The sequence below is a fragment of the Mobula birostris genome, chromosome 9 (genome assembly GCF_030028105.1).
Source record: "Mobula birostris isolate sMobBir1 chromosome 9, sMobBir1.hap1, whole genome shotgun sequence".
Lineage (NCBI taxonomy): Eukaryota > Metazoa > Chordata > Chondrichthyes > Myliobatiformes > Myliobatidae > Mobula > Mobula birostris.
The window spans coordinates 61,163,039-61,177,411 of record NC_092378.1 but is presented as its reverse complement, the minus strand read 5'-3'; positions in this window follow the sequence as shown (position 1 = coordinate 61,177,411).

Genomic DNA, 14,373 nt, shown 5'->3' with positions numbered 1-14,373 from the left:
GTGATAATAAGACCATGAGATATAAGAGTAGAATTAGACCATTTCATCATGGCTGATCCAATTTTCCTCTCAGCCCCAATCTCTTGCCTTCCCTCCGTATCCCTTCATGCCCTGACCAATCAAGAATCTGTCAACCTCTTTCTTAAATATACATAAAGACTTGGCCTCCACAGCTGCCTGTGGCAAAGAATTCTACAGATTCACCACTCTCTGGCTAAAGAAATTCCTCCTCATCTCCATTCTAAAAGGATTCTCCTCTATCCTAAGGCTGTGTCCTCTGGTCTTAGACCCTCTCACATCCACTCTACCAAGGCCTTTCACCATTCGATGGTTTTCATTGAGGTCACCCCTCATTCTTCTGAATTCTAGTGAATACTGGCCCAGAGCCATCAAACACTCTTCATATGACAAGCCATTCAATCCTGGAATCATTTTCGTGAACCTCCTTTGAACCCCCTCCAGTTTCAGAACATTATTTCTAAGATAAGGGGCTCAAACCAGCTCACAATGCTCCAAGTGAGGCCTCACAGTGCTTTATAAAGTCTCAACATTACATCCTTGCTTTCATAATCTAGTCCTCTTGAAATGAATGAAAACATTGCATTTGCTCTCGTCACTACAGACTCAACCTACAAATTAACCTTTTGAGAATTCTGCACATGGACTTTGCGCCTCAGTTTTTTTAAATTTTCTCTCCATTTAGAAAATAGTCACTCCTTCATTTCTTCTACCAAAGTGTATGACAATACATTTCTCAACACTGTATTCATTTTCTTTGTCCATTCTCTTAATCTAAATCCTTCTCTTGCCCCTCTACTTCCTCAAAACTACCTGCTCTTCCACATCTTCATATTGTCTGCAAACTTTTCAAGAAAACCATCAATTCCATTATGCAAATCATTGACAAAGAACATAAAAAGAATCGATCCCAACACAGATCCTGGTGGAACACCACTAGTCACTGGCAGCCACTCAGAAAAGGCTTCCTTTACTCCCACTCCTTGTTGCCTGCCAATCAGCCACTGCCTTATCCATGCTAGAATCTTTCCTGTAATACCATGCGCTCATAACTTGTTAAGAAGCCTCATGTATGGCACCGTGTCAAAGGCTTTCTGAAAATCCAAGAACACAATGTCCATCGATTCTCCTTTGTCTATCCTGTTTGTTATTTTTTCAAAGAATTCCGACAGATTTGTCAGGCAAGATTTTCCCTTGAGGAAACCATGCTGACTACGGCCTATTTTAATATGTGCCTCCAAGTACACCGAGACCTCATCCTTAGTAATCAATTCCAGCATCTTCCCAACTACAGAGGTCAAACTAACTGGCTTTAGTTTTCTTTCTTCAGCCTCTCTCCCTACTTGAACAGTGGAGTGGCATTTCTAATTTTCCTGTCTTCCAGAACCATTCCAGAATCTGGTGATTCCTGAAAGATCATTACTAATGCCTCCACAATCTCTTCAGCCACCTCTTTCAGAACCCTGGGAGGTACATCATCTAGTCCAGATGACTTATCTACCTTCAGACCTTTCAGTTTCCCAAGAACTTTCTCTCTAGTTATGTTAACTTCACACACTTCATACCCCTGACACCTGGAACTTCCACCATACTGCTAGTGTCTTCCACAGTTAAGATTGATGCAAAATACTTATTCAGTTCATCCGCCATTTTGTTGTCCCCCATTACTACCTCTCCAGCGTTGTTTTCCAGGGGTCTGATATCAATTCTCACCTCTCCTATATATCTGATGAAACTTTTGGTATCCTTATTAAATTTGGTATAATAAACCTGATTCTGATTCTCCTCTCTGATGGTAGTAACAAGAAGAGGGCATATCCTGAATGGTGAGGGTCCTTAATAATAGATGCTCCCATCTTGAGGCACCAACTTTTGAAGATGTCCTTGATGGTGGGGAGGCATGTACCCATGATGGAGCTGGCTGATTCTGTAATTGCAACAAAGAACTACTAGAAGTTGTGGCTTTGAATGTTATTCCATGAATACACTTGACCTGATGCTCGCAGAATCAGAATTAGGTTTAATATCGCTGGCATAAGTTGTGAATTTCATTGCTTTGTGGCAGCAGGACATAATAATCAAAAAGACTATAAATTTCAATGAGAAGTACACACAAAAAATGAATTAAAGAAGTAGTGCAAAAAGAGAGGGAAAAGCAGCGAGGTGGTGTCCATGAATTCGTTGACCATTCAGAATTTAATGGCAGAGGAGAAGAAGCTGCTCCTGAAACATACAGTGTGTATCTTCAGGGTCCTGTATGTTCTCCTTGATGAGAAGGGGACGTGTTCTGGGTGATAAGGGTCTTTAATGACGGATTTGAGGCGTTGCCTTCTGGAAGTGTTCTGGATGCAAGAGAGGCTCGTGCCCATGATGGATCTGAGCGAGTTTACAACTTTCTGTGCAATGGTCCCTCCATACCAGACAGTGATGCAATCAGTTAGAGCATCTGTAGAAATCTTCGAGTGTCTTTCGTGACATACCAAGTCTCCATACCAGAGCAGTACTCAGTGAGTAGGGGTACTGTCCGTGTGCTGAAGTTCAAAGAAAGATCCTGCACCACCCTCCTTCCCTTAGGTAGATGTCAAAGATCACCTGGCATAAATTGTGAAGAATACTGAGAGAATTATTCTCTAAATCACCAGTCAACGTTTATTCCTGAATTACATTCCTAAACGGAACAGATTATCTGGCAATTACTGCTAATTGGTTCATTATAGTCACGTGCACTAAATCCAGTGTTGTTCTGTATGCCGCCCTTATGGGTCGTTTCAAAACATCAGTTCATCAAATATAAACAGAATGCAGAATTAGTGTCACAGTTACAGAACAAGTGAAGTGCAGGTCGATAGTAAAGGACAGAGGCCACAATGAGGTAGATCATGAAGGTAAGAGTTACAAAAGAATGTAAGAATTCGGAGCAGGAATAGGCCACCTGGCCCATCGAGCCTGCTCCACCATTCAACAATCTAGGTTCTGAGGCCTCAGACAGTCAGAGTTGTCCTTGGATATTTTGTTCCAGCTGTCTGGACACGCAAGCCTGGGCAGTACGATATGGAGGGCGAGCTGTTGCCCATGCAGCATTCTCCAACTCCCCACATATCTGATGAACCCAAAGGAATGGCAGATGCAGTTTGGTACCAATAGCATCACAGGAGTTACCTGTCAACATTGAACTCAATGAAGGACTGCCTTAGCTCCAGATTTTTCCTTCAGGGTTTACTCTCGAAGCCTTCCCCATGCGTGGGTACAGCTGCGAGGCAGTGGAGGTCTGAGGTCAGAGTTTGTATTCTCCTAGATGAGCTGCTAACCACGGTTGACGAGCCGCATCTACCTGAAGTGACTGGTTTTAAGGCATCAGTACCCTGCCTTTGCCCCTTCTCCTGTCAGTAGAAACGGTTCCACTGTGTTTAGTAGTTAAGCTACACGTGAAGGCCAGGAGATGGACTTGGTTATCAGAGACTATTTAAGGTGCACGCCATTGGGAACATTTAATAGTAGTGGGAGCTTATCCTCACTACCTGACCTGGCTATAACAACCTTAAGGAACTAATAAGATAGATATATAGATAGATGCTTTATGAATCCCAAAGTGAATTACAGTGTCACGGTAGCATTACAAGTGCACAGATATACAAATACACAAATATTAGAAGAGAAGTAAGAAAGAATAAAAAATAAGTTACTTCAAACAGTTTAACAGGAGGGGATCGTCACTTCCCCTGCCATAGGTCATTATAGTGCCTAATGGCCGAAGGTAAGAATAGCACTCTTTGGAGCAGCACAGTTGTCTTAGTCTATCACTAGAGGTGCTCCTCTGTTCAGCCAAAGTGGCAAGCATAGAGTGAGAAACATTGTCCAGAATTGCCAGGATTTTCCATAGGGTCCTTTGTTCTACCTCAGCCTTTGAAGTAGAACAATTATGAAAGGGATAGATGAGATAGAGGCAGGAAAGTTGTCCAGTTTGAGCCCTATAATAGAACCAACCTTTCTGATCAGTTTATTGAGCCTGTTGGCATCACCCATTCACCCATGTTGATGCCACTGCCCCAGCACACCACTGCAAAGAAGATTGTACTGGCAACATCAGGCTGATAAGACATATGAAGGGGAGGCCTGCACACTCCAAAGGACCTCAGTCTCCTTAGCAAGTAGAGATGCTCAGTCTCTTCTTCTATACAGCCTCTGTGTTGGTGCTCCACTCAAGTCTGTCATCCAGGTACACCTCCAGGTACTTGTAGGTCCTCACCACATCAACATCCTCACCATCAATAGCAACAGGGAGCAGTGCAGGCTTAGTCTTTCTAAAGTCCATCACCATCTCCTTTGTCTTACTGATGTTGAGCTGCAGATGATTCAGCTTGCACCATTTGCCAAAGTCCTCCACCAGGGCCCTGCAGTCATCCTCCCGTCCTCTCTTCATACAGCCAACTATTGCTGATAAGATTATGGCTGATCTGACCATGGATTCAACTCCACATACCTGTCTTCTCCCCGTAACCCGTAATCCCCCTGTTATGCAACTGTGTCTTCAATATATTAATTGAGGTAGGCTCAATTGCTTCCCCTGCAGAGAATTCCACAGATTCACTAACCTCTGGGAAAACCTCCTCTCCATCCATAATCTATTCCCCTGAATCTGGAGACTCTGTCCCCTAGTTCTAGTCTCATCTACCAGTGAAAACAACTTTCCTGCCTTTATCTCATCTCTCCCTTTCATAATTGTTATATGTTTCCCATTCTTCTGAATTACGATGAGTATAGTCTCTGTTAACAACCTCTCCTCATAGGCTGAACCAGTCATCTCCAGAATCAGCCTGGTGAACCTCCTCTGCACTGCCTCCAAAACCAGTACATCTTTCCGCAAGAAAAGAGATCAGAATTGCGTAAGTATTCTAATTGAGGCCTTGATAATACCCTGCACAGTTGCAGCATAACCTCCCTGCTCTTAAATTTAATCCCTCTAGCAATGAAGGCCAACATTCCATTTGTCTTCTTGACAGCTAGTTGCACCAGCAAACTAACCTTCTGTGATTGATGCATAAGTACTCCCCAAGTTCCTCTGCACACAACAGCATGATGCAAACTTCCACTATTTAAATAATAATCTAATCTTTTATTTTTATTTCCGAAGTGGAGTTATAGAGTCATAGATCACATTAGCACAGAATGTTGCCCACTGTCCCTGTCAGCTTCAAGCCAGCCACCTTCATTACAGTGCCCAAGAGAGCAATGGTAACTGGCCTAAATAATTACCGCCCAGTGGCACTGACCGCAAAGTTCATGAAGTGCTTCGTGTGGCTGGTAATGGGTTGTATAAAATCCCTCCTTCCAGCTACATTGGACAGTTTCCTGTTCACCTACCACTCAAACTGGTCCACTGATGATGCCATAACCTTGACCCTCCACTGTGTCCTGTCCCACCTACATGCTAGGATGTTGTTCATCGACTGCATCTTGGCATTTAACACGATCATCCCTCAGAGGCCGTCGGGTAAGCTGTCCTTATTGGGACTCAACACCCCTCTCAATAACTGGATCTTGGACTTCTTGATGGAAACACCCCAGTCAGTCTGAGCTGGCTGCAATATCTCAATGTCTATCGCACTCTGTACTGGTGCTCCCCAGGGCTGTGTGTTCAGCCCGCTGCTGACTCATGACGGCACTGCCAGATCCAGCTCAAACCGTATCATCACATTCACTGGTGATACAACAGTGGCTGGCCTCCTCAGCCACCATGATGAGTCAGAACACAGAGAGGAGGTAGAAAAGCCTGTCAAATGGTGTGAGAAAACAACCTGAGTCTCAACGAGGACAATACAAGAGAGATGACTGTGGCCCTTGGGAAAGTTGAAGTCTGCGGTGTACTCTACAATGCACATCAATAACGCTGCCATGCTCAAATGTACGCAGAGTGCACATAATGAACAGTCTAACTTGGACCCACAACATTGCTTCGTTAGTCAAAAAGACACCTTCTGAGAAGACTGAGGTGTGCAAGGCTCGCTGCCCCAGTTTGAACAACTCTCCACAGGAGCAGCATCGAGAGTGTCTTGTCCAGGAAGATCTTCTTCCCTGAGGCTGTGACCCTGCTGAACCTCACATCACAGCGCTGAGCAGTCAGCTGGGGTGATATACTGTGTCTGATGTTCCTGGTACGGCCTTCTATATATCGGTGAGACCCGACGCAGGCTGGGAGACTGTTTCGCTGAACACCTATGCTCTGTCCACCAGAGAAAGTAGGCTCTCCCAGTGGCCACACATTTTAATTCCATGTCCCATTCCCATTCTGATATGTCTATCCACGGCCTCCTCTACTGTAAAGATGAAGCCACACTCAGGTTGGAGGAACAACACCTTATATTCCGTCTGGGTAGCCTCCAACCTGATGGCATGAACATCGATTTCTCTAACTTCCGTTAATGCCCCTCATCCCCTTCACACCCCATCCCTTATTTATTTATTTAATATATTCCTCCCCCCCCCCTTTTTTACTCTCTCTCTTTTTTCTCCCTCTGTCCCTCTCACTATAACCCCTTGCCTGCTCTCCACCCTCCGGACTCCCCTCCCCACTTCTCTTTCTCCCCAGGCTTCACGTCCCATGACCTTCTCCAGCCTTGTATCCCTTTTGCCAATCACCTGTCCAGCTCTTGGCTCCATCCCTCCCCCTCCTCCTATCATTTCAGATCTCCCCCTCCCCCTCCCACTTTCAAATCTCTTTCAGTTAGTCCCGACGAATGGTCCCAGTCCAAAACATCGACTGTACCTCTTCCTATAGATGCTGCCTGGCCTGCTGCGTTCACCAGCATTTTTTGTGTATGTTGCTTGAATTTCCAGCATCTGCAGATTTTCTCGTGTCTGTGTTATTTGCATCCATATTGTACTGTCTCAGTACTTTTATATTTGTGTGCTGTAGCACTTACTTTTCATTCGCAGTTATTTTGTAAATAACACTATCCTTTGCATTGCTGGTCAGATGCTAACTGCATTTCATTGGCTTTGTATCTGTACTCGGCACAAGGACAATAAAGTTGAATCTAATCTAATCTAGCTACATCATTTTGTGCTGCAGAAGCTGCAAGGCATCGGAATGCAAGACCCTACAGATGAAAGTAAAAACAGGGTCTACCTTCTCCTTATTTGTGACGTTTACTGGGAGCATTGTACATGAAGGGCCCAAAGCACTGTTGAAGATCCCTACCTCCCATCCCACAATCTCTTTGTCCCATTAACATCAGGAAGGAGGTATGGAAATATTAGGACTAGGACTGCCGGATTGGTTAAAAGCTTCTTCCACCAGGCTATGAGACTCACTAATGCCCTGCCACCACCGAGGTCTGATCATTAGCACAGCAAGCTGTTTCCTTTTTCCTTCACTATTTACTATTTACCTGTGCTGCGCACTTCACATGCATTTTAAATTATATTTTATTCACTTATTTGTGGTAATATATTGTTTTATGTGCTGTGTGTGTGTGATATATGTATTCCAGAGAAATGTTGCTTCTCAGATGACAATAAACTTTAAGTTGAACAGAAACAGGCCCTTCAGCCCATCTAGTCCATGCCAAACTATTACTCTGCAAAGTACCGTCAACCTTCACCCGGATCATAACCCTCTAAACCCATCCAATCCATGTACTTAAATGTTGAAATCAAACCTGATCCCCCACTTCTGTTGACAGATTCCACACTCTCATCAGCTTTATCAGAGTTCATCTTTATTGTACAAGAAATCCGTTCAAGAGCCTTCTAACAGTGGGACAGAAGGTGTCCTTGAGCCTGGTGATGCATGTTTTCAAGCCATTGCAGCTTCTGCCTGATAATTTGGGGAGGGGGGAGGAGGAGAAAGAGAGAATGTCTGGGCGATTATGTTGGCTGCTCTTCCAAGGCAATGAGAAGTGTAGAGAGAGTCCATGGAGGGGAGGCTGGTTTTCCAATGGATTAGGCTCTGTCCAGAACTCTCTCTAATTTCAGAGGCACTGGTGAGGTTTCTTGGCCATAGTGCTCCAAGATTGGACCAGGAGAAGCTACTGGTGATGATGAGACAAACGAACCTGAAGTTCTCAACCCTCTCGCTCTCAGGACCCTTGATACATTGATGTACTCCACCCCACTTAGTGAAGTCAATAACCAACTCTTTTGTTTTGCTGACATTGAGGGATTGGCCGATGCTGAAGATAGAACATAGAACACTATAGCACAGTACAGGCCCTTTGGCCCAAGATAATGTGCTATCCTTTTAACCTACTCCATGGTCAATCTAACCCTTCCCTCACACATAACCCTCCATTGTTCTGTTATCCACGTGCCCATCTAAGAGTTTCTTAAATGTCGCTAATGTATCTGTGCCTACCACAATCACTGCCAGTGTGTTCCATTCACCCACCACACTCTAGTGTGATATGCTTCATAGATTCACACATTGCTACAGATTATCCACGAACAGCCACGTTGGCTGCACACCAGTTAACCCATCCAGTGGCAGCATTCAGCCAAGAAAGTCTTTAAGAGAAAGCTGATGTGAAGTTTGTCACAGAATGGGCTAGAATATTCTCCTTTTCCTTTCCTCCAATCACATTAAAATGATGTCACCTCATATTAGCAATTTCCACCCTAGGGAAAGGTATCTGGCTGTCCACTCTATCTTTGCCTTCTATCATTTTGTACGTCTCTATCCTTTCACTTCTAATTCTCCTTTGCTGCAAAGAGAAAAGCCCCAGCTTATTCAACCCTATACCACTCACCAACACCATCTCTTCTCCACTTGCTTCTACATCTCTTTCCTGTTCTCCATCTCATGTTTATTTGAGATCTGTCCCACTATAGTGGTGTTATTTGCAAACTTATAGATAGATCACATTCATATAAAATTGCATTTTATGATGGGAATATTAGCTGTGAACATTTCTAAATTACTGCTATGACAACACCGCAATAAAGCATTTCTCAGCAAATGCTTTCAAGTTTGCTAAAATCCTGGAAGAGATAAAGACGATAATAAAGATTTCCTTTGTTTATCACATGAACTTCAAAGCATCAAAACATACAATGAAATGTGTCTTTTGTGTCAAAAACCAACAGGGTACAAGAATGGGCTGGGGTCAGCCTGTAAGTGTTTGCATGCTTCTGGCACCAACATAGCATGCCCACAGCTTACTAAACCTAAGCATACGTCTTTGGAATGAGGGAGGAAACTGGAGTGCCCAGAGGAAACCCATGCAGTAACGGGGAGAACCTACAGACTCCTTACAGACAGCGCTGGGAATTGAACACAGATTGCTGATACTGTGAAGCATAAAGTCACTGTACTGCACTTCTCAATGTTCAAAATATACTCTATCAATGTAAACCCTTCTAATAAAAATTCCTTTTCACTGGCCCATTCTGTGACAAACTTCACGTCAGCTTTCTCTTAAAGACTTTCTTGGCTGCATGCTGTCACTAGATGGGTTAACTGGTGTGCAGCCAATGTATAATGTGCAGGCAACGTGGCTGTTCCTGGATAATCTGTAGCAATGTGTGAAACTCTGAAGTATGTCATACCCCTCAGCACTGCCCGTCACAGGGGGAATCACACAACTTTACCCACTTGTCGACAATTTTCAACAGGTAGAGTCTGGAAAATATTTTTTGGAATTTATTTTTTATTGAATTTCATCATCAAACAAGCATCTCTATAAGATGTATTTCAGATACTGTACATATATATCATATAATCACATTTGTCACAAATCTCCACATAATATTTATCTGAGGAGAGGAGGGGAAAGATAATATTTATCTTATAGAGAGGAGGGGAAAGAAAGAACAAGAGAAAGAAGAAAACTATGTACAGAGTAGGGACTGATCTCTTTTTTTAACAACGTATTCATTGCCTTGTGAGAATAAAATCAGGCCTATGGGGTGTTATGTAGTTAAACCATTTTTTCCAGTATGAATAAAATTGTTCCAACTTATGATTAACAGATGCTGTTATCTTCTCCATTTTGTTAACGTCCTTTGTAATTTCCATCCATATGTTTAAAGTTGGGCTTTCCTTGTAAGGGTCTTTTTACCAGCCACCAGCAGTATATTCATTAAATATTTATCTCTTTTCAACCATTCTTGAGGTATATACCCAAAATATATGGTCTTACTCTCTAAGGGTATTTCACATTTAAAGATGTCTTGTAGGGCATTATGTATCCCACTCCAATAGTCTTTGATAATGGGGCATTCCCAGAAAATATGATGATGGTTTGCATTTTGAATTCCACAGTTTCTCCAGCAAACAGGGGGTTATTATCATAATGGGATTTCTGAGAGGGTGTAATAAAATACCTTATTAAGTCTTTCCACCCGAACTCCTTCCATTTTTGTGAACTGGTACGCTTCCATTCATACCTCTTTATTATTGTCCAGTCTTCCTCAGATATTAATATCCTTCCTTCCTTCTCCCATTTTGTTTTAATGTATGAAGTCGAATGCGTTTTAAGATTTGGCAAACCCTTATACACGCTTGAAATGATTTTACTACCGTTGTCTGAATTATATGTTTTTCTAAACAGCTCCATCAATCATGTACTTGCCTTGGTTACATTTTTAACTGTCCTATTAACATACTGTCACATCCTGTAAATACTGGTGAAAGTTTTGTTTTTCTAATAAGTGTTTCTCTTTGAGCATTTCAAAACTGAACAGTGTCTGGAAATATTTGATTCTTAACCCAGAGAAAGAATGTGATTACATAAACCATTTTGGGAAATGCTTTTGTGCATTTAATTCCATATCCTTGGTACTGGAATTGATTTGTTAGTAACACACAGAAAATGCTGGAGGAACTCAGCAGGTCAGGCAACATCTGCGGAAATGAATAAACAGTTGACATTTTGGGCCGAGATCCTTTTTTGGGACTGGAAAGGAAGGGATGCCAGAATAAAAAGGTGAGGGAGGGGAGGAAGGATAACTGGAAGGTGATAGATGAAGCCAGGTGGGTGAGAAAGGTGAAGAGCTGGAGTGGAAGGAATCTGGTAAGAGACGAGAGTGGACAATAGCAGAAAGGGAAGGAGGAGGGGAGCCAGGGGAAGGTGATGGGCAGGTGAGAAGAGGTAAGAGGCCAGAGTGGGGAATAGAAGAAGGTGGAGGGGATTTTTTTTAATCAGAGGGAGAACTCGATATTCATGCCATCAGGGTGGAGGGTACCCAGATGGAATATAACATGTTGCTCCTCCACCCTGAGGGTGGCCTCATCATGGCACAAGAGTGTATTAGTGTAGGAAACAAGGGCATGGCCTCTGAATGAAGGGACGTACCTTTAGAACTGAAATGAAGAGGAATTTGTTCAGCCAGAGGCTGGAGAATATGTGAGACTGTGGAGACCAATCACTAGGTGTATCTAAGGCAGAAATTGACAGATTTTTGGTTGGTAAGAGGGGTTAAGGTTAACAGAGAGAAGTCTGGAGAATGGGGTAAAAAAAAATCAGCCATGATTGAATGGAGGAGCAGACTTAATGGGCCAAATAGCCCAAATTCTGCTCCTATGCCTTAGGCTCTGGTTATCATTATGTTTTTCATTAGTTGATGCAGAGCCTAGAGCAATCACTTCAATTTCTTGTGTTCTTAAGGTCCAGAAAGCATCTAGGGCAATATAAAGTCCTTCATGGGTGCAACTTTCCCCACCATCAAGGACATAGAATCAAGTCACAGAGCATTATGGTACAGAAACAGGCTATTTGGCCCATCTAGTCCATAACGAACTGTTATTCTGCTGAGTCCAATTGACCTTCACCTAGATCATAGCCCTCCATACCCCTCTTAGCCTTGTACGTCCAAACTTCTCCTAAATATTGCCATTGAACTTACATCTAGCACTTCTGCTGGCAGCTCATTCCACACTCTCACCACCCTCTACGTTCTCCCTCATGTTCCCCTTAAATATTTCGCCTTTCACCCTTAACCCATAACCTCTGGTTCTAGTCTCACCCAACCTCAGTGAAAAAAGCTTACTTGCAGTTACCCTATCTATACCACTCATAATTTTGTATACCTCTATCAAGTCTCTCCTTACTCTCCTTCTCATCTTCAAGAGATGGCACCTCAGGAAGGTGGCATCCATCAATAAGCACCCTCACCACCTAGGACATGTCCGCTTTGCCTCCTACTACCATCATGGAGGAGGTACAGGAGCCTGAAGACACGCACTCAGCATTTCAGAAGCAGCTTCTTCCCCCCTGCCGTTCCTCTTCTGAATGGACATTGAACCCAAGAACACAATTTCACAATTCCTCTTCTCTCTCTCCACAGATGTGGTCTGACCTGATGGGTATCCCAGAAGCTTTCTGCTTTTATGTCATACTTTGATTGTGCACTGTAACCCTCTCCGTTACTCAATTTTTATCATTTTAACATTTCCTTTTGTTCCGCAGATTACATTATGATCATGATACAACAGCCTAAAAGCACATGCCACCGAACCCAAGGACAGTGCTTACCCTGCTGTTATTAGGCTATTGAACGGTCCCCTTGTACAATAAGTTTGATCTTGGAGTCTGCCTCATCATAACCTGGTTCCTTACTCTCTCTTTTGGATTTAGAGATACAGCACAGTAACAGGCCCTTTGGTCCAATGAGCTCCTGCCACCAGATTACACCCATGTGACCAATTAACCGGCTAAACGGTACACTTATCGGATGAGGGAGGAAGCAGGAGCATTTGGATGAAACCCACACGGTTACAGGAAGAATGTAGAAACTCCTTACAGACAATAGTGGGAACAGAACCCAGGCCATGGGCACTGTAATAGCATTTCGTTACCGTACAACTGAATGCACCTGTCTGCCTGCACTGCACTTTCGCTGTGACTGTGACACTTTATTCAGTGTTCTCTTTATCGCTTTTTCTTGTACTACCTAGAGCAGTGGTCCCCAACCACCGGGCCGTGGACCGGTACTGGGTGGCAAAGCATGTGCTACTGGGCCGTGAGGAAACGACACGAGTCAGCTGCACTTTTCCTCATTCCCTGTCACGCACTGTTGAACTTGAACATAAGGTTGCCAACTGTCCCATATTTGACGGGACATCCCGAATATTGGGCTAAATTGGTTTGTCCCGTATTTCCCCCGCTAAGGTAGAGCATTCCTATGAAACCTTTCATGCTGAAATGGCGTAAAGTGAAGAAGCAATTACCATTAATCTATATGGGAAAAATTTTTGAGCGTTCCCAGATGGTCCCAAAAAATAACCTAACAAATCATACCAAATAACACATAAAACCAAAAATAAGTAACACTAACATATAGTAAAAACAGGAATGATATGATAAATACACAGCCTATATAAAGTAGAAATAATGTATGTACAGTATAGTTGGGAAGATGAAGGCAAAACCGATTTGTGGGGAAGAAAATCGGCACGTACGCACGTCACAAATGAGTACACAGGTGCCCGTGCAAGGTTTCATGGTCATGGTAGTCTTTCCTGGGGTAATTTATCCCGGGATTTGACTTTTGTCCCTTATTTAGGAGTGAGAAAGTTGACAACCCTAACTGTAAAAGACATGTTGGGGTCAGTTTAACCCTACTTGAACAACCCTCCCCCCGGTCGGCCGGTCTGCAAGAATATTGTCAATATTAAACCAGTCCGCGGTACAAAAAAGATTGGGGACCCCTGACCTAGAGGTACTGATACGATGAAACAATCTGTCGGATGACAGGCAAAACAATGTTTTTTTCACTCTACCTCAGTACATGTGACAATTATAAACCAATTTGTGAATTCTGCTGTTTTATCCCTGTCTTTGTATTTGTTGCATTTATTATTATCATTTACTTTGCGAGCAAGGAATTTCATAGCCTGTGTGCAGATGACAATAAACTAATCCAGTCTAATCTACTTAGCATTCCATTTAGTACTGAGAAAAAACAGTGGACAATACCTCAGGTGTGGTCACAACAACGTCCAGTTCAACTGCAGGAGCAAGTTCTTCCACCTCTCCTCTAACTTCTTGCTATCAATATCAACAGCCCGTTTGTTCATTTTTTTATTTATCTATCTATCTATCATTCTGTCTCAGTACTAATCAGCAAGCTCCAAGCCTGAGCATCTGGGCCCTTGACTTCCTCATCAGGAGACGTCAGTCAGAGGGTCTTTTGTTTGCTGACAGTCAACACTGGCGCACCTCAGGGATGTGTGCTTAGCCCACTGTTCTGCTCCCTCGACACCTATGGCTGTGTGGCTAGGCACAGCTCAGACTAAAACAATGTACCTGCCAGTTACACGGCTGTTGCTGGCAGAATTTCAGGTGGTGATGAGGAGGTGTACTGGAGCGAGATAGACCGACTGGATCAGTGGTGTCACAACAACAATCAGAAAGACAA